The following is a 27988-nucleotide window of genomic DNA, read 5'->3' on the forward strand; positions in this document are numbered from 1 at the left end:
ACTGCGTTGAGGGGGAAATTGTTTTTGTGCAGGAAGGGAAACCTTCCTGCCCCAAAAAAAAATCTTCAATGGTGATTTGCTCTTACTTCTATGTGTGCTGCAGAATGCATCACACATAGAAAGAGCAAAAACAAGGAGAAATGAAAACATTTCTCCTCAGTGCGCCACTCTAACGACACCCCTGGGATGGCGTTGGATTTTGGCGCTGACGCAGATTTACGCCAACTCCTAAATCTGGAGCAGCATCAAAATGCTATGGTGTTGCTGTGGCACACTCCCAACAACACCCATTGCACGCCCCTTCCAGGGAACGCGCTGCGTGCTAAGGGGCCGTATTTACAAGGTGGTGTTAAGCCACAAAAAGTGGCTGAACGCCATCTTGTAAATACCGCGCAGTGCATAGTGCCACCGGGGCGTCACTAAAAGTGATGCTCCGGTGGCGATAGGGCCTTGTAAGTCTGGCACTTTATTTGCTCAAGGTGTGTGTTCTTGGTGAGGGCAGGAAAGCTATTTTCGCTCTCGTACCTTCCTTCCTTGGCTGGCTTGAATGCTATAGGCTCAGGCTTCATTGCAAAGGTCAAACAGTGAGCAACTGACTGCCGTAAGCTGGCGCAACTCCTCTTGGTGAGCTGTGACAGATGCCCCAGGAGCGTAGTACCTCACGATGGTGAGGGATAGACACAGTCTCTTTTATCTCAGCTTGCCTGTCAGGTGAGGCAGGAAATGCAAATACTGTGAAAAAGCCCAGCGACTCGAACCAGGGACCTTTCGCTTGTGAGGTGCGCATGATAACCACTACACTACACAAGCAGACACACTTGCCGGCTTGCTTCATGTGGCTATGCATTGTACTGGAACCACCACACTATGGAAACAGACACACCTGCTTGCTTTATGTGGCTATGCATTGGACTGGGATGCAAGGATGAGGGCCAATGTTCATGACGCTCAAAGCTGAGCCTTCCGGAACACAATCTCTTCCCTTGGAAGAAAGGAACTGGGATCACTTTCATTCCAAGAGGTGATTTCAGAACTGGACCCGAAATTACCATGGAGAAGCACTGTGCATTTAATGTTCCTACGAGCACTGCTGCTCCAGCACAGAAAAGCAGTTGCAAAGAAATCTCGCATACCTTCATGATGCTGAACCGTCTCGACGCCAGTATAAAGCATGTATTGCATTGCAACATGACATCTTACAAGAGTGAAAAGCAGAAATACTCCTGTTTAAAACACAGACTGAACCTATAAAGGTAGGGGTTTGTCTGGGATTTGAACCGAGGTCCTCTCACACCCGAAGCGAGAATCATACCCCTATACCAACTAGACTGCCGCTGCATAGTCATTTGAAACATCTTCTGAAGCGTCTTTCAGAAAAGCAGGGCCATTTGGAGGCTCTCTCTCTCTAAGCGTGCCATAGCAATTGATGTTTTCTGTCAAGGATTTTTTGTTTGTCTCTAGCAAGGCAAGAGGTAGTCAAAATGCCCTGTGCCAGTGAGCTGAACTAGGGGACTGATGTGAAAAGCAGACCCTTTCTGGTAGTTGTAACCCGCTGCTAGTCATGGACCCTTGCACCTTAGATTTCCCAACCAGAAGCACTGAAGGGCCTGCTAGCTATTGAGCCAGAGGAGCATGCCTCTTGGATTCAAGCACACTTGCTCGGTCAGGGCTCGATCAGGCGAGATTTATATTAGTGGCTCATAGGCCTGAAACACTCACCTGGGAGACGCAGGGTGGCTGATTTCCCGGAATGGCCCTTGATGGGGAAATCACCTCCTTTCCCCCGCCTCATTTCAGAATTGTGTGCTAGTCGCAAGACAGTGTTCAGGGGTTCATGGGTACTGCCTACTCCCAGCTGCCTCTCTGTCTTCTTCATGTAAATTGCAAGTCACGAGGAGGCACCATTGCCAATATGCTCCGCCCACCTAACCAAGAAACCTAGTTTGAGCTTGTCTGCCTGTGTTGTTGCAGGGGCAGAGTCTTCTTTGCCCAAAAGGTGGCAGGAGAGCCTCACTTCAAACGATAGAATCAACTGCTTAAGTAGAAACCAGCATGGTAGTTACTGTCATAAAGTGCAGCTCTAACAGAAGGTGTGCCTGAGACGCCCCTTCCAGTAATACACAGAATTTTGATTGAGGGCCCAGCCGATGGGTTGGTGGATTTCTCCTCACATGCCACAGCAGCTTCCAAAGATAGTGGTGTGAGGAGCTGGCTCTGCAAGCAGAGCAAGATTTAAGGGAAGAAAATACACCTGTCAGAAGTGGGATTTGAACCCACGCCTCCATGAAGAGACCAGAAGGCTCAGCTTCACTGAAGATCAAGCTCTCTTGAGTCTGGCGCCTTAGACCACTCGGCCATCCTGACAGCCAAAACAGTGTGCAGGTCGGACTCTTCAGTCTGCACTTGTTGATTTTGCCGCTTGCAATGTTCCTATCAAAGTCACAGCTTTAAAGGCCCCACAATATAACATGGCCAAGAAAAAAAAAAAAAAACAGAACAAGAAACAATGCACATGCACGACCACCGAGGGATGCAGATAACTTTTTAGCGTCCTGCAATAGTAAAGCACGTTTTACACAGGTCACAAGTTTTTAAAGGTCATTTCTGTCTAAGTGTGCATTGAGAGAGACTGAGGTTTTAGGGAGCAAACACAAAAGATGCTGCTGCCAAGTGTTTCTGCCCGGTCTCAAACCGGGGACTTTTCGCGTGTGAGGCAAACGTGATAACCACTACACTACAGAAACAAGCTTGCTGATTTGACTGAAGGAGCACAGTTCCCCTCATATGTTTGCACGATTTCCTCTATACTTTATCAGCAGTTGCTCGGAATGCGAGGGGTAAGTGTGAAAATTGCAGCGGTGTCGGCCAGCATGCATACACTCAGACGTCCTGAAAAATCCCATAGCTGCGGGCAGAGACAGACAAATATCTGATGCCTAAATGCCAGGAAGGAGAGCCTGTGAAATCATCACACAGGGCGCACTGAGAGCAAGCAGGAAGGAAGCCAAGGCATTGTAATCCATTTTTCGCCTGAGGCAAAAAATATGTTTTGCGCAACAATGCTTCGAGTAAAATGAGAAATGTTGAGGGGTTGTGTATTTTGAGCAGGATTTGATTGTTTTCCGCTAAAATGGGCTCGTCCGGGATTTGAACCCGGGACCTCTCGCACCCTAAGCGAGAATCATACCACTAGACCAACGAGCCTGGGCACAGAAATGCAACGGCTCCGACCCTGCTCGGAGGATTGGTGACAGAGAGTGGGAGACTACATCCCAAAGCAAGAAACTGCACATGGTGCTCTCTTTTGCAGTACGACTAGAGTCATTTGCATGGTCTTCATCGAACATGACATAAAAAGCCTCTATCCTTTAGACATTTTGGCCCAGATTTACAAGAAAATGACTAAGCGCGACGCTGTGCCAAATTTGCAAGCCCCACGAGCCGTCATTTTCAAAATGCAGGAAAGCGCCGTATTTAGTAGAATACAGCGCACCCCTGTGCTTCCCCCTGCGCCAGCTCTAAATTAGCTGCTGAGCGCCAACGCAGCCGTTCTTGCACCATGGTACAAGGATGACTGCGTTGAGGGGGAAATTGTTTTTGTGCAGGAAGGGAAACCTTCCTGCCCCAAAAAAAAATCTTCAATGGTGATTTGCTCTTACTTCTATGTGTGCTGCAGAATGCATCACACATAGAAAGAGCAAAAACAAGGAGAAATGAAAACATTTCTCCTCAGTGCGCCACTCTAACGACACCCCTGGGATGGCGTTGGATTTTGGCGCTGACGCAGATTTACGCCAACTCCTAAATCTGGAGCAGCATCAAAATGCTATGGTGTTGCTGTGGCACACTCCCAACAACACCCATTGCACGCCCCTTCCAGGGAACGCGCTGCGTGCTAAGGGGCCGTATTTACAAGGTGGTGTTAAGCCACAAAAAGTGGCTGAACGCCATCTTGTAAATACCGCGCAGTGCATAGTGCCACCGGGGCGTCACTAAAAGTGATGCTCCGGTGGCGATAGGGCCTTGTAAGTCTGGCACTTTATTTGCTCAAGGTGTGTGTTCTTGGTGAGGGCAGGAAAGCTATTTTCGCTCTCGTACCTTCCTTCCTTGGCTGGCTTGAATGCTGTAGGCTCAGGCTTCATTGCAAAGGTCAAACAGTGAGCAACTGACTGCCGTAAGCTGGCGCAACTCCTCTTGGTGAGCTGTGACAGATGCCCCAGGAGCGTAGTACCTCACGATGGTGAGGGATAGACACAGTCTCTTTTATCTCAGCTTGCCTGTCAGGTGAGGCAGGAAATGCAAATACTGTGAAAAAGCCCAGCGACTCGAACCAGGGACCTTTCGCTTGTGAGGTGCGCATGATAACCACTACACTACACAAGCAGACACACTTGCCGGCTTGCTTCATGTGGCTATGCATTGTACTGGAACCACCACACTATGGAAACAGACACACCTGCTTGCTTTATGTGGCTATGCATTGGACTGGGATGCAAGGATGAGGGCCAATGTTCATGACGCTCAAAGCTGAGCCTTCCGGAACACAATCTCTTCCCTTGGAAGAAAGGAACTGGGATCACTTTCATTCCAAGAGGTGATTTCAGAACTGGACCCGAAATTACCATGGAGAAGCACTGTGCATTTAATGTTCCTACGAGCACTGCTGCTCCAGCACAGAAAAGCAGTTGCAAAGAAATCTCGCATACCTTCATGATGCTGAACCGTCTCGACGCCAGTATAAAGCATGTATTGCATTGCAACATGACATCTTACAAGAGTGAAAAGCAGAAATACTCCTGTTTAAAACACAGACTGAACCTATAAAGGTAGGGGTTTGTCTGGGATTTGAACCGAGGTCCTCTCACACCCGAAGCGAGAATCATACCCCTATACCAACTAGACTGCCGCTGCATAGTCATTTGAAACATCTTCTGAAGCGTCTTTCAGAAAAGCAGGGCCATTTGGAGGCTCTCTCTCTCTAAGCGTGCCATAGCAATTGATGTTTTCTGTCAAGGATTTTTTGTTTGTCTCTAGCAAGGCAAGAGGTAGTCAAAATGCCCTGTGCCAGTGAGCTGAACTAGGGGACTGATGTGAAAAGCAGACCCTTTCTGGTAGTTGTAACCCGCTGCTAGTCATGGACCCTTGCACCTTAGATTTCCCAACCAGAAGCACTGAAGGGCCTGCTAGCTCTTGAGCCAGAGGAGCATGCCTCTTGGATTCAAGCACACTTGCTCGGTCAGGGCTCGATCAGGCGAGATTTATATTAGTGGCTCATAGGCCTGAAACACTCACCTGGGAGACGCAGGGTGGCTGATTTCCCGGAATGGCCCTTGATGGGGAAATCACCTCCTTTCCCCCGCCTCATTTCAGAATTGTGTGCTAGTCGCAAGACAGTGTTCAGGGGTTCATGGGTACTGCCTACTCCCAGCTGCCTCTCTGTCTTCTTCATGTAAATTGCAAGTCACGAGGAGGCACCATTGCCAATATGCTCCGCCCACCTAACCAAGAAACCTAGTTTGAGCTTATCTGCCTGTGTTGTTGCAGGGGCAGAGTCTTCTTTGCCCAAAAGGTGGCAGGAGAGCCTCACTTCAAACGATAGAATCAACTGCTTAAGTAGAAACCAGCATGGTAGTTACTGTCATAAAGTGCAGCTCTAACAGAAGGTGTGCCTGAGACGCCCCTTCCAGTAATACACAGAATTTTGATTGAGGGCCCAGCCGATGGGTTGGTGGATTTCTCCTCACATGCCACAGCAGCTTCCAAAGATAGTGGTGTGAGGAGCTGGCTCTGCAAGCAGAGCAAGATTTAAGGGAAGAAAATACACCTGTCAGAAGTGGGATTTGAACCCACGCCTCCATGAAGAGACCAGAAGGCTCAGCTTCACTGAAGATCAAGCTCTCTTGAGTCTGGCGCCTTAGACCACTCGGCCATCCTGACAGCCAAAACAGTATGCAGGTCGGACTCTTCAGTCTGCACTTGTTGATTTTGCCGCTTGCAATGTTCCTATCAAAGTCACAGCTTTAAAGGCCCCACAATATAACATGGCCAAGAAAAAAAAAAAAAAACAGAACAAGAAACAATGCACATGCACGACCACCGAGGGATGCAGATAACTTTTTAGCGTCCTGCAATAGTAAAGCACGTTTTACACAGGTCACAAGTTTTTAAAGGTCATTTCTGTCTAAGTGTGCATTGAGAGAGACTGAGGTTTTAGGGAGCAAACACAAAAGCTGCTGCTGCCAAGTGTTTCTGCCCGGTCTCAAACCGGGGACTTTTCGCGTGTGAGGCGAACGTGATAACCACTACACTACAGAAACAAGCTTGCTGATTTGACTGAAGGAGCACAGTTCCCCTCATATGTTTGCACGATTTCCTCTATACTTTATCAGCAGTTGCTCGGAATGCGAGGGGTAAGTGTGAAAATTGCAGCGGTGTCGGCCAGCATGCATACACTCAGACGTCCTGAAAAATCCCATAGCTGCGGGCAGAGACAGACAAATATCTGATGCCTAAATGCCAGGAAGGAGAGCCTGTGAAATCATCACACAGGGCGCACTGAGAGCAAGCAGGAAGGAAGCCAAGGCATTGTAATCCATTTTTCGCCTGAGGCAAAAAATATGTTTTGCGCAACAATGCTTCGAGTAAAATGAGAAATGTTGAGGGGTTGTGTATTTTGAGCAGGATTTGATTGTTTTCTGCTAAAATGGGCTCGTCCGGGATTTGAACCCGGGACCTCTTGCACCCTAAGCGAGAATCATACCCCTAGACCAACGAGCCTGGGCACAGAAATGCAACGGCTCCGACCCTGCTCGGAGGATTGGTGACAGAGAGTGGGAGACTACATCCCAAAGCAAGAAACTGCACATGGTGCTCTCTTTTGCAGTACGACTAGAGTCATTTGCATGGTCTTCATCGAACATGACATAAAAAGCCTCTATCCTTTAGACATTTTGGCCCAGATTTACAAGAAAATGACTAAGCGCGACGCTGTGCCAAATTTGCAAGCCCCACGTGCCGTCATTTTCAAAATGCAGGAAAGCGCCGTATTTAGTAGAATACAGCGCACCCCTGTGCTTCCCCCTGCGCCAGCTCTAAATTAGCTGCTGAGCGCCAACGCAGCCGTTCTTGCACCATGGTACAAGGATGACTGCGTTGAGGGGGAAATTGTTTTTGTGCAGGAAGGGAAACCTTCCTGCCCCAAAAAAAAATCTTCAATGGTGATTTGCTCTTACTTCTATGTGTGCTGCAGAATGCATCACACATAGAAAGAGCAAAAACAAGGAGAAATGAAAACATTTCTCCTCAGTGCGCCACTCTAACGACACCCCTGGGATGGCGTTGGATTTTGGCGCTGACGCAGATTTACGCCAACTCCTAAATCTGGAGCAGCATCAAAATGCTATGGTGTTGCTGTGGCACACTCCCAACAACACCCATTGCACGCCCCTTCCAGGGAACGTGCTGCGTGCTAAGGGGCCGTATTTACAAGGTGGTGTTAAGCCACAAAAAGTGGCTGAACGCCATCTTGTAAATACCGCGCAGTGCATAGTGCCACCGGGGCGTCACTAAAAGTGATGCTCCGGTGGCGATAGGGCCTTGTAAGTCTGGCACTTTATTTGCTCAAGGTGTGTGTTCTTGGTGAGGGCAGGAAAGCTATTTTCGCTCTCGTACCTTCCTTCCTTGGCTGGCTTGAATGCTGTAGGCTCAGGCTTCATTGCAAAGGTCAAACAGTGAGCAACTGACTGCCGTAAGCTGGCGCAACTCCTCTTGGTGAGCTGTGACAGATGCCCCAGGAGCGTAGTACCTCACGATGGTGAGGGATAGACACAGTCTCTTTTATCTCAGCTTGCCTGTCAGGTGAGGCAGGAAATGCAAATACTGTGAAAAAGCCCAGCGACTCGAACCAGGGACCTTTCGCATGTGAGGTGCGCATGATAACCACTACACTACACAAGCAGACACACTTGCCGGCTTGCTTCATGTGGCTATGCATTGTACTGGAACCACCACACTATGGAAACAGACACACCTGCTTGCTTTATGTGGCTATGCATTGGACTGGGATGCAAGGATGAGGGCCAATGTTCATGACGCTCAAAGCTGAGCCTTCCGGAACACAATCTCTTCCCTTGGAAGAAAGGAACTGGGATCACTTTCATTCCAAGAGGTGATTTCAGAACTGGACCCGAAATTACCATGGAGAAGCACTGTGCATTTAATGTTCCTACGAGCACTGCTGCTCCAGCACAGAAAAGCAGTTGCAAAGAAATCTCGCATACCTTCATGATGCTGAACCGTCTCGACGCCAGTATAAAGCATGTATTGCATTGCAACATGACATCTTACAAGAGTGAAAAGCAGAAATACTCCTGTTTAAAACACAGACTGAACCTATAAAGGTAGGGGTTTGTCTGGGATTTGAACCGAGGTCCTCTCACACCTGAAGCGAGAATCATACCCCTATACCAACTAGACTGCCGCTGCATAGTCATTTGAAACATCTTCTGAAGCGTCTTTCAGAAAAGCAGGGCCATTTGGAGGCTCTCTCTCTCTAAGCGTGCCATAGCAATTGATGTTTTCTGTCAAGGATTTTTTGTTTGTCTCTAGCAAGGCAAGAGGTAGTCAAAATGCCCTGTGCCAGTGAGCTGAACTAGGGGACTGATGTGAAAAGCAGACCCTTTCTGGTAGTTGTAACCCGCTGCTAGTCATGGACCCTTGCACCTTAGATTTCCCAACCAGAAGCACTGAAGGGCCTGCTAGCTCTTGAGCCAGAGGAGCATGCCTCTTGGATTCAAGCACACTTGCTCGGTCAGGGCTCGATCAGGCGAGATTTATATTAGTGGCTCATAGGCCTGAAACACTCACCTGGGAGACGCAGGGTGGCTGATTTCCCGGAATGGCCCTTGATGGGGAAATCACCTCCTTTCCCCCGCCTCATTTCAGAATTGTGTGCTAGTCGCAAGACAGTGTTCAGGGGTTCATGGGTACTGCCTACTCCCAGCTGCCTCTCTGTCTTCTTCATGTAAATTGCAAGTCACGAGGAGGCACCATTGCCAATATGCTCCGCCCACCTAACCAAGAAACCTAGTTTGAGCTTGTCTGCCTGTGTTGTTGCAGGGGCAGAGTCTTCTTTGCCCAAAAGGTGGCAGGAGAGCCTCACTTCAAACGATAGAATCAACTGCTTAAGTAGAAACCAGCATGGTAGTTACTGTCATAAAGTGCAGCTCTAACAGAAGGTGTGCCTGAGACGCCCCTTCCAGTAATACACAGAATTTTGATTGAGGGCCCAGCCGATGGGTTGGTGGATTTCTCCTCACATGCCACAGCAGCTTCCAAAGATAGTGGTCTGAGGAGCTGGCTCTGCAAGCAGAGCAAGATTTAAGGGAAGAAAATACACCTGTCAGAAGTGGGATTTGAACCCACGCCTCCATGAAGAGACCAGAAGGCTCAGCTTCACTGAAGATCAAGCTCTCTTGAGTCTGGCGCCTTAGACCACTCGGCCATCCTGACAGCCAAAACAGTGTGCAGGTCGGACTCTTCAGTCTGCACTTGTTGATTTTGCCGCTTGCAATGTTCCTATCAAAGTCACAGCTTTAAAGGCCCCACAATATAACATGGCCAAGAAAAAAAAAAAAAAACAGAACAAGAAACAATGCACATGCACGACCACCGAGGGATGCAGATAACTTTTTAGCGTCCTGCAATAGTAAAGCACGTTTTACACAGGTCACAAGTTTTTAAAGGTCATTTCTGTCTAAGTGTGCATTGAGAGAGACTGAGGTTTTAGGGAGCAAACACAAAAGCTGCTGCTGCCAAGTGTTTCTGCCCGGTCTCAAACCGGGGACTTTTCGCGTGTGAGGCGAACGTGATAACCACTACACTACAGAAACAAGCTTGCTGATTTGACTGAAGGAGCACAGTTCCCCTCATATGTTTGCACGATTTCCTCTATACTTTATCAGCAGTTGCTCGGAATGCGAGGGGTAAGTGTGAAAATTGCAGCGGTGTCGGCCAGCATGCATACACTCAGACGTCCTGAAAAATCCCATAGCTGTGGGCAGAGACAGACAAATATCTGATGCCTAAATGCCAGGAAGGAGAGCCTGTGAAATCATCACACAGGTCGCACTGAGAGCAAGCAGGAAGGAAGCCAAGGCATTGTAATCCATTTTTCGCCTGAGGCAAAAAATATGTTTTGCGCAACAATGCTTCGAGTAAAATGAGAAATGTTGAGGGGTTGTGTATTTTGAGCAGGATTTGATTGTTTTCCGCTAAAATGGGCTCGTCCGGGATTTGAACCCGGGACCTCTCGCACCCTAAGCGAGAATCATACCCCTAGACCAACGAGCCTGGGCACAGAAATGCAACGGCTCCGACCCTGCTCGGAGGATTGGTGACAGAGAGTGGGAGACTACATCCCAAAGCAAGAAACTGCACATGGTGCTCTCTTTTGCAGTACGACTAGAGTCATTTGCATGGTCTTCATCGAACATGACATAAAAAGCCTCTATCCTTTAGACATTTTGGCCCAGATTTACAAGAAAATGACTAAGCGCGACGCTGTGCCAAATTTGCAAGCCCCACGTGCCGTCATTTTCAAAATGCAGGAAAGCGCCGTATTTAGTAGAATACAGCGCACCCCTGTGCTTCCCCCTGCGCCAGCTCTAAATTAGCTGCTGAGCGCCAACGCAGCCGTTCTTGCACCATGGTACAAGGATGACTGCGTTGAGGGGGAAATTGTTTTTGTGCAGGAAGGGAAACCTTCCTGCCCCAAAAAAAAATCTTCAATGGTGATTTGCTCTTACTTCTATGTGTGCTGCAGAATGCATCACACATAGAAAGAGCAAAAACAAGGAGAAATGAAAACATTTCTCTTCAGTGCGCCACTCTAACGACACCCCTGGGATGGCGTTGGATTTTGGCGCTGACGCAGATTTACGCCAACTCCTAAATCTGGAGCAGCATCAAAATGCTATGGTGTTGCTGTGGCACACTCCCAACAACACCCATTGCACGCCCCTTCCAGGGAACGCGCTGCGTGCTAAGGGGCCGTATTTACAAGGTGGTGTTAAGCCACAAAAAGTGGCTGAACGCCATCTTGTAAATACCGCGCAGTGCATAGTGCCACCGGAGGCGTCACTAAAAGTGATGCTCCGGTGGCGATAGGGCCTTGTAAGTCTGGCACTTTATTTGCTCAAGGTGTGTGTTCTTGGTGAGGGCAGGAAAGCTATTTTCGCTCTCGTACCTTCCTTCCTTGGCTGGCTTGAATGCTGTAGGCTCAGGCTTCATTGCAAAGGTCAAACAGTGAGCAACTGACTGCCGTAAGCTGGCGCAACTCCTCTTGGTGAGCTGTGACAGATGCCCCAGGAGCGTAGTACCTCACGATGGTGAGGGATAGACACAGTCTCTTTTATCTCAGCTTGCCTGTCAGGTGAGGCAGGAAATGCAAATACTGTGAAAAAGCCCAGCGACTCGAACCAGGGACCTTTCGCATGTGAGGTGCGCATGATAACCACTACACTACACAAGCAGACACACTTGCCGGCTTGCTTCATGTGGCTATGCATTGTACTGGAACCACCACACTATGGAAACAGACACACCTGCTTGCTTTATGTGGCTATGCATTGGACTGGGATGCAAGGATGAGGGCCAATGTTCATGACGCTCAAAGCTGAGCCTTCCGGAACACAATCTCTTCCCTTGGAAGAAAGGAACTGGGATCACTTTCATTCCAAGAGGTGATTTCAGAACTGGACCCGAAATTACCATGGAGAAGCACTGTGCATTTAATGTTCCTACGAGCACTGCTGCTCCAGCACAGAAAAGCAGTTGCAAAGAAATCTCGCATACCTTCATGATGCTGAACCGTCTCGACGCCAGTATAAAGCATGTATTGCATTGCAACATGACATCTTACAAGAGTGAAAAGCAGAAATACTCCTGTTTAAAACACAGACTGAACCTCTAAAGGTAGGGGTTTGTCTGGGATTTGAACCGAGGTCCTCTCACACCCGAAGCGAGAATCATACCCCTATACCAACTAGACTGCAGCTGCATAGTCATTTGAAACATCTTCTGAAGCGTCTTTCAGAAAAGCAGGGCCATTTGGAGGCTCTCTCTCTCTAAGCGTGCCATAGCAATTGATGTTTTCTGTCAAGGATTTTTTGTTTGTCTCTAGCAAGGCAAGAGGTAGTCAAAATGCCCTGTGCCAGTGAGCTGAACTAGGGGACTGATGTGAAAAGCAGACCCTTTCTGGTAGTTGTAACCCGCTGCTAGTCATGGACCCTTGCACCTTAGATTTCCCAACCAGAAGCACTGAAGGGCCTGCTAGCTCTTGAGCCAGAGGAGCATGCCTCTTGGATTCAAGCACACTTGCTCGGTCAGCGCTCGATCAGGCGAGATTTATATTAGTGGCTCATAGGCCTGAAACACTCACCTGGGAGACGCAGGGTGGCTGATTTCCCGGAATGGCCCTTGATGGGGAAATCACCTCCTTTCCCCCGCCTCATTTCAGAATTGTGTGCTAGTCGCAAGACAGTGTTCAGGGGTTCATGGGTACTGCCTACTCCCAGCTGCCTCTCTGTCTTCTTCATGTAAATTGCAAGTCACGAGGAGGCACCATTGCCAATATGCTCCGCCCACCTAACCAAGAAACCTAGTTTGAGCTTGTCTGCCTGTGTTGTTGCAGGGGCAGAGTCTTCTTTGCCCAAAAGGTGGCAGGAGAGCCTCACTTCAAACGATAGAATCAACTGCTTAAGTAGAAACCAGCATGGTAGTTACTGTCATAAAGTGCAGCTCTAACAGAAGGTGTGCCTGAGACGCCCCTTCCAGTAATACACAGAATTTTGATTGAGGGCCCAGCCGATGGGTTGGTGGATTTCTCCTCACATGCCACAGCAGCTTCCAAAGATAGTGGTGTGAGGAGCTGGCTCTGCAAGCAGAGCAAGATTTAAGGGAAGAAAATACACCTGTCAGAAGTGGGATTTGAACCCACGCCTCCATGAAGAGACCAGAAGGCTCAGCTTCACTGAAGATCAAGCTCTCTTGAGTCTGGCGCCTTAGACCACTCGGCCATCCTGACAGCCAAAACAGTGTGCAGGTCGGACTCTTCAGTCTGCACTTGTTGATTTTGCCGCTTGCAATGTTCCTATCAAAGTCACAGCTTTAAAGGCCCCACAATATAACATGGCCAAGAAAAAAAAAAAAAAACAGAACAAGAAACAATGCACATGCACGACCACCGAGGGATGCAGATAACTTTTTAGCGTCCTGCAATAGTAAAGCACGTTTTACACAGGTCACAAGTTTTTAAAGGTCATTTCTGTCTAAGTGTGCATTGAGAGAGACTGAGGTTTTAGGGAGCAAACACAAAAGCTGCTGCTGCCAAGTGTTTCTGCCCGGTCTCAAACCGGGGACTTTTCGCGTGTGAGGCGAACGTGATAACCACTACACTACAGAAACAAGCTTGCTGATTGGACTGAAGGAGCACAGTTCCCCTCATATGTTTGCACGATTTCCTCTATACTTTATCAGCAGTTGCTCGGAATGCGAGGGGTAAGTGTGAAAATTGCAGCGGTGTCGGCCAGCATGCATACACTCAGACGTCCTGAAAAATCCCATAGCTGCGGGCAGAGACAGACAAATATCTGATGCCTAAATGCCAGGAAGGAGAGCCTGTGAAATCATCACACAGGGCGCACTGAGAGCAAGCAGGAAGGAAGCCAAGGCATTGTAATCCATTTTTCGCCTGAGGCAAAAAATATGTTTTGCGCAACAATGCTTCGAGTAAAATGAGAAATGTTGAGGGGTTGTGTATTTTGAGCAGGATTTGATTGTTTTCCGCTAAAATGGGCTCGTCCGGGATTTGAACCCGGGACCTCTCGCACCCTAAGCGAGAATCATACCCCTAGACCAACGAGCCTGGGCACAGAAATGCAACGGCTCCGACCCTGCTCGGAGGATTGGTGACAGAGAGTGGGAGACTACATCCCAAAGCAAGAAACTGCACATGGTGCTCTCTTTTGCAGTACGACTAGAGTCATTTGCATGGTCTTCATCGAACATGACATAAAAAGCCTCTATCCTTTAGACATTTTGGCCCAGATTTACAAGAAAATGACTAAGCGCGACGCTGTGCCAAATTTGCAAGCCCCACGTGCCGTCATTTTCAAAATGCAGGAAAGCGCCGTATTTAGTAGAATACAGCGCACCCCTGTGCTTCCCCCTGCGCCAGCTCTAAATTAGCTGCTGAGCGCCAACGCAGCCGTTCTTGCACCATGGTACAAGGATGACTGCGTTGAGGGGGAAATTGTTTTTGTGCAGGAAGGGACACCTTCCTGCCCAAAAAAAAAATCTTCAATGGTGATTTGCTCTTACTTCTATGTGTGCTGCAGAATGCATCACACATAGCAAGAGCAAAAACAAGGAGAAATGAAAACATTTCTCCTCAGTGCGCCACTCTAACGACACCCCTGGGATGGCGTTGGATTTTGGCGCTGACGCAGATTTACGCCAACTCCTAAATCTGGAGCAGCATCAAAATGCTATGGTGTTGCTGTGGCACACTCCCAACAACACCCATTGCACGCCCCTTCCAGGGAACGCGCTGCGTGCTAAGGGCCGTATTTACAAGGTGGTGTTAAGCCACAAAAAGTGGCTGAACGCCATCTTGTAAATACCGCGCAGTGCATAGTGCCACAGGGGCGTCACTAAAAGTGATGCTCCGGTGGCGATAGGGCCTTGTAAGTCTGGCACTTTATTTGCTCAAGGTGTGTGTTCTTGGTGAGGGCAGGAAAGCTATTTTCGCTCTCGTACCTTCCTTCCTTGGCTGGCTTGAATGCTGTAGGCTCAGGCTTCATTGCAAAGGTCAAACAGTGAGCAACTGACTGCCGTAAGCTGGCGCAACTCCTCTTGGTGAGCTGTGACAGATGCCCCAGGAGCGTAGTACCTCACGATGGTGAGGGATAGACACAGTCTCTTTTATCTCAGCTTGCCTGTCAGGTGAGGCAGGAAATGCAAATACTGTGAAAAAGCCCAGCGACTCGAACCAGGGACCTTTCGCATGTGAGGTGCGCATGATAACCACTACACTACACAAGCAGACACACTTACCGGCTTGCTTCATGTGGCTATGCATTGTACTGGAACCACCACACTATGGAAACAGACACACCTGCTTGCTTTATGTGGCTATGCATTGGACTGGGATGCAAGGATGAGGGCCAATGTTCATGACGCTCAAAGCTGAGCCTTCCGGAACACAATCTCTTCCCTTGGAAGAAAGGAACTGGGATCACTTTCATTCCAAGAGGTGATTTCAGAACTGGACCCGAAATTACCATGGAGAAGCACTGTGCATTTAATGTTCCTACGAGCACTGCTGCTCCAGCACAGAAAAGCAGTTGCAAAGAAATCTCGCATACCTTCATGATGCTGAACCGTCTCGACGCCAGTATAAAGCATGTATTGCATTGCAACATGACATCTTACAAGAGTGAAAAGCAGAAATACTCCTGTTTAAAACACAGACTGAACCTCTAAAGGTAGGGGTTTGTCTGGGATTTGAACCGAGGTCCTCTCACACCCGAAGCGAGAATCATACCCCTATACCAACTAGACTGCCGCTGCATAGTCATTTGAAACATCTTCTGAAGCGTCTTTCAGAAAAGCAGGGCCATTTGGAGGCTCTCTCTCTCTAAGCGTGCCATAGCAATTGATGTTTTCTGTCAAGGATTTTTTGTTTGTCTCTAGCAAGGCAAGAGGTAGTCAAAATGCCCTGTGCCAGTGAGCTGAACTAGGGGACTGATGTGAAAAGCAGACCCTTTCTGGTAGTTGTAACCCGCTGCTAGTCATGGACCCTTGCACCTTAGATTTCCCAACCAGAAGCACTGAAGGGCCTGCTAGCTCTTGAGCCAGAGGAGCATGCCTCTTGGATTCAAGCACACTTGCTCGGTCAGCGCTCGATCAGGCTCGATCAGGCGAGATTTATATTAGTGGCTCATAGGCCTGAAACACTCACCTGGGAGACGCAGGGTGGCTGATTTCCCGGAATGGCCCTTGATGGGGAAATCACCTCCTTTCCCCCGCCTCATTTCAGAATTGTGTGCTAGTCGCAAGACAGTGTTCAGGGGTTCATGGGTACTGCCTACTCCCAGCTGCCTCTCTGTCTTCTTCATGTAAATTGCAAGTCACGAGGAGGCACCATTGCCAATATGCTCCGCCCACCTAACCAAGAAACCTAGTTTGAGCTTGTCTGCCTGTGTTGTTGCAGGGGCAGAGTCTTCTTTGCCCAAAAGGTGGCAGGAGAGCCTCACTTCAAACGATAGAATCAACTGCTTAAGTAGAAACCAGCATGGTAGTTACTGTCATAAAGTGCAGCTCTAACAGAAGGTGTGCCTGAGACGCCCCTTCCAGTAATACACAGAATTTTGATTGAGGGCCCAGCCGATGGGTTGGTGGATTTCTCCTCACATGCCACAGCAGCTTCCAAAGATAGTGGTCTGAGGAGCTGGCTCTGCAAGCAGAGCAAGATTTAAGGGAAGAAAATACACCTGTCAGAAGTGGGATTTGAACCCACGCCTCCATGAAGAGACCAGAAGGCTCAGCTTCACTGAAGATCAAGCTCTCTTGAGTCTGGTGCCTTAGACCACTCGGCCATCCTGACAGCCAAAACAGTGTGCAGGTCGGACTCTTCAGTCTGCACTTGTTGATTTTGCCGCTTGCAATGTTCCTATCAAAGTCACAGCTTTAAAGGCCCCACAATATAACATGGCCAAGAAAAAAAAAAAAAAACAGAACAAGAAACAATGCACATGCACGACCACCGAGGGATGCAGATAACTTTTTAGCGTCCTGCAATAGTAAAGCACGTTTTACACAGGTCACAAGTTTTTAAAGGTCATTTCTGTCTAAGTGTGCATTGAGAGAGACTGAGGTTTTAGGGAGCAAACACAAAAGCTGCTGCTGCCAAGTGTTTCTGCCCGGTCTCAAACCGGGGACTTTTCGCGTGTGAGGCAAACGTGATAACCACTACACTACAGAAACAAGCTTGCTGATTTGACTGAAGGAGCACAGTTCCCCTCATATGTTTGCACGATTTCCTCTATACTTTATCAGCAGTTGCTCGGAATGCGAGGGGTAAGTGTGAAAATTGCAGCGGTGTCGGCCAGCATGCATACACTCAGACGTCCTGAAAAATCCCATAGCTGCGGGCAGAGACAGACAAATATCTGATGCCTAAATGCCAGGAAGGAGAGCCTGTGAAATCATCACACAGGGCGCACTGAGAGCAAGCAGGAAGGAAGCCAAGGCATTGTAATCCATTTTTCGCCTGAGGCAAAAAATATGTTTTGCGCAACAATGCTTCGAGTAAAATGAGAAATGTTGAGGGGTTGTGTATTTTGAGCAGGATTTGATTGTTTTCCGCTAAAATGGGCTCGTCCGGGATTTGAACCCGGGACCTCACGCACCCTAAGCGAGAATCATACCCCTAGACCAACGAGCCTGGGCACAGAAATGCAACGGCTCCGACCCTGCTCGGAGGATTGGTGACAGAGAGTGGGAGACTACATCCCAAAGCAAGAAACTGCACATGGTGCTCTCTTTTGCAGTACGACTAGAGTCATTTGCATGGTCTTCATCGAACATGACATAAAAAGCCTCTATCCTTTAGACATTTTGGCCCAGATTTACAAGAAAATGACTAAGCGCGACGCTGTGCCAAATTTGCAAGCCCCACGTGCCGTCATTTTCAAAATGCAGGAAAGCGCCGTATTTAGTAGAATACAGCGCACCCCTGTGCTTCCCCCTGCGCCAGCTCTAAATTAGCTGCTGAGCGCCAACGCAGCCGTTCTTGCACCATGGTACAAGGATGACTGCGTTGAGGGGGAAATTGTTTTTGTGCAGGAAGGGACACCTTCCTGCCCAAAAAAAAAATCTTCAATGGTGATTTGCTCTTACTTCTATGTGTGCTGCAGAATGCATCACACATAGCAAGAGCAAAAACAAGGAGAAATGAAAACATTTCTCCTCAGTGCGCCACTCTAACGACACCCCTGGGATGGCGTTGGATTTTGGCGCTGACGCAGATTTACGCCAACTCCTAAATCTGGAGCAGCATCAAAATGCTATGGTGTTGCTGTGGCACACTCCCAACAACACCCATTGCACGCCCCTTCCAGGGAACGCGCTGCGTGCTAAGGGGCCGTATTTACAAGGTGGTGTTAAGCCACAAAAAGTGGCTGAACGCCATCTTGTAAATACCGCGCAGTGCATAGTGCCACCGGGGCGTCACTAAAAGTGATGCTCCGGTGGCGATAGGGCCTTGTAAGTCTGGCACTTTATTTGCTCAAGGTGTGTGTTCTTGGTGAGGGCAGGAAAGCTATTTTCGCTCTCGTACCTTCCTTCCTTGGCTGGCTTGAATGCTGTAGGCTCAGGCTTCATTTCAAAGGTCAAACAGTGAGCAACTGACTGCCGTAAGCTGGCGCAACTCCTCTTGGTGAGCTGTGACAGATGCCCCAGGAGCGTAGTACCTCACGATGGTGAGGGATAGACACAGTCTCTTTTATCTCAGCTTGCCTGTCAGGTGAGGCAGGAAATGCAAATACTGTGAAAAAGCCCAGCGACTCGAACCAGGGACCTTTCGCATGTGAGGTGCGCATGATAACCACTACACTACACAAGCAGACACACTTGCCGGCTTGCTTCATGTGGCTATGCATTGTACTGGAACCACCACACTATGGAAACAGACACACCTGCTTGCTTTATGTGGCTATGCATTGGACTGGGATGCAAGGATGAGGGCCAATGTTCATGACGCTCAAAGCTGAGCCTTCCGGAACACAATCTCTTCCCTTGGAAGAAAGGAACTGGGATCACTTTCATTCCAAGAGGTGATTTCAGAACTGGACCCGAAATTACCATGGAGAAGCACTGTGCATTTAATGTTCCTACGAGCACTGCTGCTCCAGCACAGAAAAGCAGTTGCAAAGAAATCTCGCATACCTTCATGATGCTGAACCGTCTCGACGCCAGTATAAAGCTTGTATTGCATTGCAACATGACATCTTACAAGAGTGAAAAGCAGAAATACTCCTGTTTAAAACACAGACTGAACCTATAAAGGTAGGGGTTTGTCTGGGATTTGAACCGAGGTCCTCTCACACCCGAAGCGAGAATCATACCCCTATACCAACTAGACTGCCGCTGCATAGTCATTTGAAACATCTTCTGAAGCGTCTTTCAGAAAAGCAGGGCCATTTGGAGGCTCTCTCTCTCTAAGCGTGCCATAGCAATTGATGTTTTCTGTCAAGGATTTTTTGTTTGTCTCTAGCAAGGCAAGAGGTAGTCAAAATGCCCTGTGCCAGTGAGCTGAACTAGGGGACTGATGTGAAAAGCAGACCCTTTCTGGTAGTTGTAACCCGCTGCTAGTCATGGACCCTTGCACCTTAGATTTCCCAACCAGAAGCACTGAAGGGCCTGCTAGCTCTTGAGCCAGAGGAGCATGCCTCTTGGATTCAAGCACACTTGCTCGGTCAGCGCTCAATCAGGCTCGATCAGGCGAGATTTATATTAGTGGCTCATAGGCCTGAAACACTCACCTGGGAGACGCAGGGTGGCTGATTTCCCGGAATGGCCCTTGATGGGGAAATCACCTCCTTTCCCCCGCCTCATTTCAGAATTGTGTGCTAGTCGCAAGACAGTGTTCAGGGGTTCATGGGTACTGCCTACTCCCAGCTGCCTCTCTGTCTTCTTCATGTAAATTGCAAGTCACGAGGAGGCACCATTGCCAATATGCTCCGCCCACCTAACCAAGAAACCTAGTTTGAGCTTGTCTGCCTGTGTTGTTGCAGGGGCAGAGTCTTCTTTGCCCAAAAGGTGGCAGGAGAGCCTCACTTCAAACGATAGAATCAACTGCTTAAGTAGAAACCAGCATGGTAGTTACTGTCATAAAGTGCAGCTCTAACAGAAGGTGTGCCTGAGACGCCCCTTCCAGTAATACACAGAATTTTGATTGAGGGCCCAGCCGATGGGTTGGTGGATTTCTCCTCACATGCCACAGCAGCTTCCAAAGATAGTGGTCTGAGGAGCTGGCTCTGCAAGCAGAGCAAGATTTAAGGGAAGAAAATACACCTGTCAGAAGTGGGATTTGAACCCACGCCTCCATGAAGAGACCAGAAGGCTCAGCTTCACTGAAGATCAAGCTCTCTTGAGTCTGGCGCCTTAGACCACTCGGCCATCCTGACAGCCAAAACAGTGTGCAGGTCGGACTCTTCAGTCTGCACTTGTTGATTTTGCCGCTTGCAATGTTCCTATCAAAGTCACAGCTTTAAAGGCCCCACAATATAACATGGCCAAGAAAAAAAAAAAAAAACAGAACAAGAAACAATGCACATGCACGACCACCGAGGGATGCAGATAACTTTTTAGCGTCCTGCAATAGTAAAGCACGTTTTACACAGGTCACAAGTTTTTAAAGGTCATTTCTGTCTAAGTGTGCATTGAGAGAGACTGAGGTTTTAGGGAGCAAACACAAAAGCTGCTGCTGCCAAGTGTTTCTGCCCGGTCTCAAACCGGGGACTTTTCGCGTGTGAGGCGAACGTGATAACCACTACACTACAGAAACAAGCTTGCTGATTTGACTGAAGGAGCACAGTTCCCCTCATATGTTTGCACGATTTCCTCTATACTTTATCAGCAGTTGCTCGGAATGCGAGGGGTAAGTGTGAAAATTGCAGCGGTGTCGGCCAGCATGCATACACTCAGACGTCCTGAAAAATCCCATAGCTGCGGGCAGAGACAGACAAATATCTGATGCCTAAATGCCAGGAAGGAGAGCCTGTGAAATCATCACACAGGGCGCACTGAGAGCAAGCAGGAAGGAAGCCAAGGCATTGTAATCCATTTTTCGCCTGAGGCAAAAAATATGTTTTGCGCAACAATGCTTCGAGTAAAATGAGAAATGTTGAGGGGTTGTGTATTTTGAGCAGGATTTGATTGTTTTCCGCTAAAATGGGCTCGTCCGGGATTTGAACCCGGGACCTCTCGCACCCTAAGCGAGAATCATACCCCTAGACCAACGAGCCTGGGCACAGAAATGCAACTGCTCCGACCCTGCTCGGAGGATTCGTGACAGAGAGTGGGAGACTACATCCCAAAGCAAGAAACTGCACATGGTGCTCTCTTTTGCAGTACGACTAGAGTCATTTGCATGGTCTTCATCGAACATGACATAAAAAGCCTCTATCCTTTAGACATTTTGGCCCAGATTTACAAGAAAATGACTAAGCGCGACGCTGTGCCAAATTTGCAAGCCCCACGTGCCGTCATTTTCAAAATGCAGGAAAGCGCCGTATTTAGTAGAATACAGCGCACCCCTGTGCTTCCCCCTGCGCCAGCTCTAAATTAGCTGCTGAGCGCCAACGCAGCCGTTCTTGCACCATGGTACAAGGATGACTGCGTTGAGGGGGAAATTGTTTTTGTGCAGGAAGGGAAACCTTCCTGCCCCAAAAAAAAATCTTCAATGGTGATTTGCTCTTACTTCTATGTGTGCTGCAGAATGCATCACACATAGAAAGAGCAAAAACAAGGAGAAATGAAAACATTTCTCCTCAGTGCGCCACTCTAACGACACCCCTGGGATGGCGTTGGATTTTGGCGCTGACGCAGATTTACGCCAACTCCTAAATCTGGAGCAGCATCAAAATGCTATGGTGTTGCTGTGGCACACTCCCAACAACACCCATTGCACGCCCCTTCCAGGGAACGCGCTGCGTGCTAAGGGGCCGTATTTACAAGGTGGTGTTAAGCCACAAAAAGTGGCTGAACGCCATCTTGTAAATACCGCGCAGTGCATAGTGCCACCGGAGGCGTCACTAAAAGTGATGCTCCGGTGGCGATAGGGCCTTGTAAGTCTGGCACTTTATTTGCTCAAGGTGTGTGTTCTTGGTGAGGGCAGGAAAGCTATTTTCGCTCTTGTACCTTCCTTCCTTGGCTGGCTTGAATGCTGTAGGCTCAGGCTTCATTGCAAAGGTCAAACAGTGAGCAACTGACTGCCGTAAGCTGGCGCAACTCCTCTTGGTGAGCTGTGACAGATGCCCCAGGAGCGTAGTACCTCACGATGGTGAGGGATAGACACAGTCTCTTTTATCTCAGCTTGCCTGTCAGGTGAGGCAGGAAATGCAAATACTGTGAAAAAGCCCAGCGACTCGAACCAGGGACCTTTCGCATGTGAGGTGCGCATGATAACCACTACACTACACAAGCAGACACACTTGCCGGCTTGCTTCATGTGGCTATGCATTGTACTGGAACCACCACACTATGGAAACAGACACACCTGCTTGCTTTATGTGGCTATGCATTGGACTGGGATGCAAGGATGAGGGCCAATGTTCATGACGCTCAAAGCTGAGCCTTCCGGAACACAATCTCTTCCCTTGGAAGAAAGGAACTGGGATCACTTTCATTCCAAGAGGTGATTTCAGAACTGGACCCGAAATTACCATGGAGAAGCACTGTGCATTTAATGTTCCTACGATCACTGCTGCTCCAGCACAGAAAAGCAGTTGCAAAGAAATCTCGCATACCTTCATGATGCTGAACCGTCTCGACGCCAGTATAAAGCATGTATTGCATTGCAACATGACATCTTACAAGAGTGAAAAGCAGAAATACTCCTGTTTAAAACACAGACTGAACCTCTAAAGGTAGGGGTTTGTCTGGGATTTGAACCGAGGTCCTCTCACACCCGAAGCGAGAATCATACCCCTATACCAACTAGACTGCCGCTGCATAGTCATTTGAAACATCTTCTGAAGCGTCTTTCAGAAAAGCAGGGCCATTTGGAGGCTCTCTCTCTCTAAGCGTGCCATAGCAATTGATGTTTTCTGTCAAGGATTTTTTGTTTGTCTCTAGCAAGGCAAGAGGTAGTCAAAATGCCCTGTGCCAGTGAGCTGAACTAGGGGACTGATGTGAAAAGCAGACCCTTTCTGGTAGTTGTAACCCGCTGCTAGTCATGGACCCTTGCACCTTAGATTTCCCAACCAGAAGCACTGAAGGGCCTGCTAGCTCTTGAGCCAGAGGAGCATGCCTCTTGGATTCAAGCACACTTGCTCGGTCAGCGCTCGATCAGGCTCGATCAGGCGAGATTTATATTAGTGGCTCATAGGCCTGAAACACTCACCTGGGAGATGCAGGGTGGCTGATTTCCCGGAATGGCCCTTGATGGGGAAATCACCTCCTTTCCCCCGCCTCATTTCAGAATTGTGTGCTAGTCGCAAGACAGTGTTCAGGGGTTCATGGGTACTGCCTACTCCCAGCTGCCTCTCTGTCTTCTTCATGTAAATTGCAAGTCACGAGGAGGCACCATTGCCAATATGCTCCGCCCACCTAACCAAGAAACCTAGTTTGAGCTTGTCTGCCTGTGTTGTTGCAGGGGCAGAGTCTTCTTTGCCCAAAAGGTGGCAGGAGAGCCTCACTTCAAACGATAGAATCAACTGCTTAAGTAGAAACCAGCATGGTAGTTACTGTCATAAAGTGCAGCTCTAACAGAAGGTGTGCCTGAGACGCACCTTCCAGTAATACACAGAATTTTGATTGAGGGCCCAGCCGATGGGTTGGTGGATTTCTCCTCACATGCCACAGCAGCTTCCAAAGATAGTGGTGTGAGGAGCTGGCTCTGCAAGCAGAGCAAGATTTAAGGGAAGAAAATACACCTGTCAGAAGTGGGATTTGAACCCACGCCTCCATGAAGAGACCAGAAGGCTCAGCTTCACTGAAGATCAAGCTCTCTTGAGTCTGGCGCCTTAGACCACTCGGCCATCCTGACAGCCAAAACAGTGTGCAGGTCGGACTCTTCAGTCTGCACTTGTTGATTTTGCCGCTTGCAATGTTCCTATCAAAGTCACAGCTTTAAAGGCCCCACAATATAACATGGCCAAGAAAAAAAAAAAAAAGCAGAACAAGAAACAATGCACATGCACGACCACCGAGGGATGCAGATAACTTTTTAGCGTCCTGCAATAGTAAAGCACGTTTTACACAGGTCACAAGTTTTTAAAGGTCATTTCTGTCTAAGTGTGCATTGAGAGAGACTGAGGTTTTAGGGAGCAAACACAAAAGCTGCTGCTGCCAAGTGTTTCTGCCCGGTCTCAAACCGGGGACTTTTCGCGTGTGAGGCGAACGTGATAACCACTACACTACAGAAACAAGCTTGCTGATTTGACTGAAGGAGCACAGTTCCCCTCATATGTTTGCACGATTTCCTCTATACTTTATCAGCAGTTGCTCGGAATGCGAGGGGTAAGTGTGAAAATTGCAGCGGTGTCGGCCAGCATGCATACACTCAGACGTCCTGAAAAATCCCATAGCTGCGGGCAGAGACAGACAAATATCTGATGCCTAAATGCCAGGAAGGAGAGCCTGTGAAATCATCACACAGGGCGCACTGAGAGCAAGCAGGAAGGAAGCCAAGGCATTGTAATCCATTTTTCGCCTGAGGCAAAAAATATGTTTTGCGCAACAATGCTTCGAGTAAAATGAGAAATGTTGAGGGGTTGTGTATTTTGAGCAGGATTTGATTGTTTTCCGCTAAAATGGGCTCGTCCGGGATTTGAACCCGGGACCTCTCGCACCCTAAGCGAGAATCATACCCCTAGACTAACGAGCCTGGGCACAGAAATGCAACGGCTCCGACCCTGCTCGGAGGATTGGTGACAGAGAGTGGGAGACTACATCCCAAAGCAAGAAACTGCACATGGTGCTCTCTTTTGCAGTACGACTAGAGTCATTTGCATGGTCTTCATCGAACATGACATAAAAAGCCTCTATCCTTTAGACATTTTGGCCCAGATTTACAAGAAAATGACTAAGCGCGACGCTGTGCCAAATTTGCAAGCCCCACGTGCCGTCATTTTCAAAATGCAGGAAAGCGCCGTATTTAGTAGAATACAGCGCACCCCTGTGCTTCCCCCTGCACCAGCTCTAAATTAGCTGCTGAGCGCCAACGCAGCCGTTCTTGCACCATGGTACAAGGATGACTGCGTTGAGGGGGAAATTGTTTTTGTGCAGGAAGGGAAACCTTCCTGCCCCAAAAAAAAATCTTCAATGGTGATTTGCTCTTACTTCTATGTGTGCTGCAGAATGCATCACACATAGAAAGAGCAAAAACAAGGAGAAATGAAAACATTTCTCCTCAGTGCGCCACTCTAACGACACCCCTGGGATGGCGTTGGATTTTGGCGCTGACGCAGATTTACGCCAACTCCTAAATCTGGAGCAGCATCAAAATGCTATGGTGTTGCTGTGGCACACTCCCAACAACACCCATTGCACGCCCCTTCCAGGGAACGCGCTGCGTGCTAAGGGGCCGTATTTACAAGGTGGTGTTAAGCCACAAAAAGTGGCTGAACGCCATCTTGTAAATACCGCGCAGTGCATAGTGCCACCGGGGCGTCACTAAAAGTGATGCTCCGGTGGCGATAGGGCCTTGTAAGTCTGGCACTTTATTTGCTCAAGGTGTGTGTTCTTGGTGAGGGCAGGAAAGCTATTTTCGCTCTCGTACCTTCCTTCCTTGGCTGGCTTGAATGCTGTAGGCTCAGGCTTCATTGCAAAGGTCAAACAGTGAGCAACTGACTGCCGTAAGCTGGCGCAACTCCTCTTGGTGAGCTGTGACAGATGCCCCAGGAGCGTAGTACCTCACGATGGTGAGGGATAGACACAGTCTCTTTTATCTCAGCTTGCCTGTCAGGTGAGGCAGGAAATGCAAATACTGTGAAAAAGCCCAGCGACTCGAACCAGGGACCTTTCGCATGTGAGGTGCGCATGATAACCACTACACTACACAAGCAGACACACTTGCCGGCTTGCTTCATGTGGCTATGCATTGTACTGGAACCACCACACTATGGAAACAGACACACCTGCTTGCTTTATGTGGCTATGCATTGGACTGGGATGCAAGGATGAGGGCCAATGTTCATGACGCTCAAAGCTGAGCCTTCCGGAACACAATCTCTTCCCTTGGAAGAAAGGAACTGGGATCACTTTCATTCCAAGAGGTGATTTCAGAACTGGACCCGAAATTACCATGGAGAAGCACTGTGCATTTAATGTTCCTACGAGCACTGCTGCTCCAGCACAGAAAAGCAGTTGCAAAGAAATCTCGCATACCTTCATGATGCTGAACCGTCTCGACGCCAGTATAAAGCATGTATTGCATTGCAACATGACATCTTACAAGAGTGAAAAGCAGAAATACTCCTGTTTAAAACACAGACTGAACCTATAAAGGTAGGGGTTTGTCTGGGATTTGAACCGAGGTCCTCTCACACCCGAAGCGAGAATCATACCCCTATACCAACTAGACTGCCGCTGCATAGTCATTTGAAACATCTTCTGAAGCGTCTTTCAGAAAAGCAGGGCCATTTGGAGGCTCTCTCTCTCTAAGCGTGCCATAGCAATTGATGTTTTCTGTCAAGGATTTTTTGTTTGTCTCTAGCAAGGCAAGAGGTAGTCAAAATGCCCTGTGCCAGTGAGCTGAACTAGGGGACTGATGTGAAAAGCAGACCCTTTCTGGTAGTTGTAACCCGCTGCTAGTCATGGACCCTTGCACCTTAGATTTCCCAACCAGAAGCACTGAAGGGCCTGCTAGCTCTTGAGCCAGAGGAGCATGCCTCTTGGATTCAAGCACACTTGCTCGGTCAGCGCTCGATCAGGCTCGATCAGGCGAGATTTATATTAGTGGCTCATAGGCCTGAAACACTCACCTGGGAGACGCAGGGTGGCTGATTTCCCAGAATGGCCCTTGATGGGGAAATCACCTCCTTTCCCCCGCCTCATTTCAGAATTGTGTGCTAGTCGCAAGACAGTGTTCAGGGGTTCATGGGTACTGCCTACTCCCAGCTGCCTCTCTGTCTTCTTCATGTAAATTGCAAGTCACGAGGAGGCACCATTGCCAATATGCTCCGCCCACCTAACCAAGAAACCTAGTTTGAGCTTGTCTGCCTGTGTTGTTGCAGGGGCAGAGTCTTCTTTGCCCAAAAGGTGGCAGGAGAGCCTCACTTCAAACGATAGAATCAACTGCTTAAGTAGAAACCAGCATGGTAGTTACTGTCATAAAGTGCAGCTCTAACAGAAGGTGTGCCTGAGACGCCCCTTCCAGTAATACACAGAATTTTGATTGAGGGCCCAGCCGATGGGTTGGTGGATTTCTCCTCACATGCCACAGCAGCTTCCAAAGATAGTGGTCTGAGGAGCTGGCTCTGCAAGCAGAGCAAGATTTAAGGGAAGAAAATACACCTGTCAGAAGTGGGATTTGAACCCACGCCTCCATGAAGAGACCAGAAGGCTCAGCTTCACTGAAGATCAAGCTCTCTTGAGTCTGGCGCCTTAGACCACTCGGCCATCCTGACAGCCAAAACAGTGTGCAGGTCGGACTCTTCAGTCTGCACTTGTTGATTTTGCCGCTTGCAATGTTCCTATCAAAGTCACAGCTTTAAAGGCCCCACAATATAACATGGCCAAGAAAAAAAAAAAAAAACAGAACAAGAAACAATGCACATGCACGACCACCGAGGGATGCAGATAACTTTTTAGCGTCCTGCAATAGTAAAGCACGTTTTACACAGGTCACAAGTTTTTAAAGGTCATTTCTGTCTAAGTGTGCATTGAGAGAGACTGAGGTTTTAGGGAGCAAACACAAAAGCTGCTGCTGCCAAGTGTTTCTGCCCGGTCTCAAACCGGGGACTTTTCGCGTGTGAGGCGAACGTGATAACCACTACACTACAGAAACAAGCTTGCTGATTTGACTGAAGGAGCACAGTTCCCCTCATATGTTTGCACGATTTCCTCTATACTTTATCAGCAGTTGCTCGGAATGCGAGGGGTAAGTGTGAAAATTGCAGCGGTGTCGGTCAGCATGCATACACTCAGACGTCCTGAAAAATCCCATAGCTGCGGGCAGAGACAGACAAATATCTGATGC

General features: G+C 48.6%; 7 non-coding genes across 7 annotated transcripts; all 7 read right to left on the reverse strand.

Annotated features, from left to right (window-relative positions):
- Window positions 1–3132: 3132 nt before the first annotated feature.
- TRNAP-AGG (transfer RNA proline (anticodon AGG)) lies at window positions 3133–3204 on the reverse strand. Its single transcript has one exon. It is a non-coding gene; the product is annotated as a tRNA-Pro (tRNA).
- A 3501-nt stretch (window positions 3205–6705) lies between these two features.
- TRNAP-AGG (transfer RNA proline (anticodon AGG)) lies at window positions 6706–6777 on the reverse strand. The gene has a single exon. It is a non-coding gene; the product is annotated as a tRNA-Pro (tRNA).
- Window positions 6778–10278: 3501 nt separating this feature from the next.
- On the reverse strand, window positions 10279–10350 carry TRNAP-AGG (transfer RNA proline (anticodon AGG)). Its single transcript has one exon. It is a non-coding gene; the product is annotated as a tRNA-Pro (tRNA).
- Window positions 10351–13852: 3502 nt separating this feature from the next.
- Window positions 13853–13924, reverse strand: TRNAP-AGG (transfer RNA proline (anticodon AGG)). The gene has a single exon. It is a non-coding gene; the product is annotated as a tRNA-Pro (tRNA).
- A 3510-nt stretch (window positions 13925–17434) lies between these two features.
- Window positions 17435–17506, reverse strand: TRNAP-AGG (transfer RNA proline (anticodon AGG)). Its single transcript has one exon. It is a non-coding gene; the product is annotated as a tRNA-Pro (tRNA).
- A 3511-nt stretch (window positions 17507–21017) lies between these two features.
- Window positions 21018–21089, reverse strand: TRNAP-AGG (transfer RNA proline (anticodon AGG)). The gene has a single exon. It is a non-coding gene; the product is annotated as a tRNA-Pro (tRNA).
- Window positions 21090–24601: 3512 nt separating this feature from the next.
- On the reverse strand, window positions 24602–24673 carry TRNAP-AGG (transfer RNA proline (anticodon AGG)). Its single transcript has one exon. It is a non-coding gene; the product is annotated as a tRNA-Pro (tRNA).
- Between the last annotated feature and the right edge of the window lie 3315 nt (window positions 24674–27988).

Source organism: Pleurodeles waltl, unplaced genomic scaffold (genome assembly GCF_031143425.1).
Source record: "Pleurodeles waltl isolate 20211129_DDA unplaced genomic scaffold, aPleWal1.hap1.20221129 scaffold_72, whole genome shotgun sequence".
In the NCBI taxonomy this organism is placed as follows: domain Eukaryota; kingdom Metazoa; phylum Chordata; class Amphibia; order Caudata; family Salamandridae; genus Pleurodeles; species Pleurodeles waltl.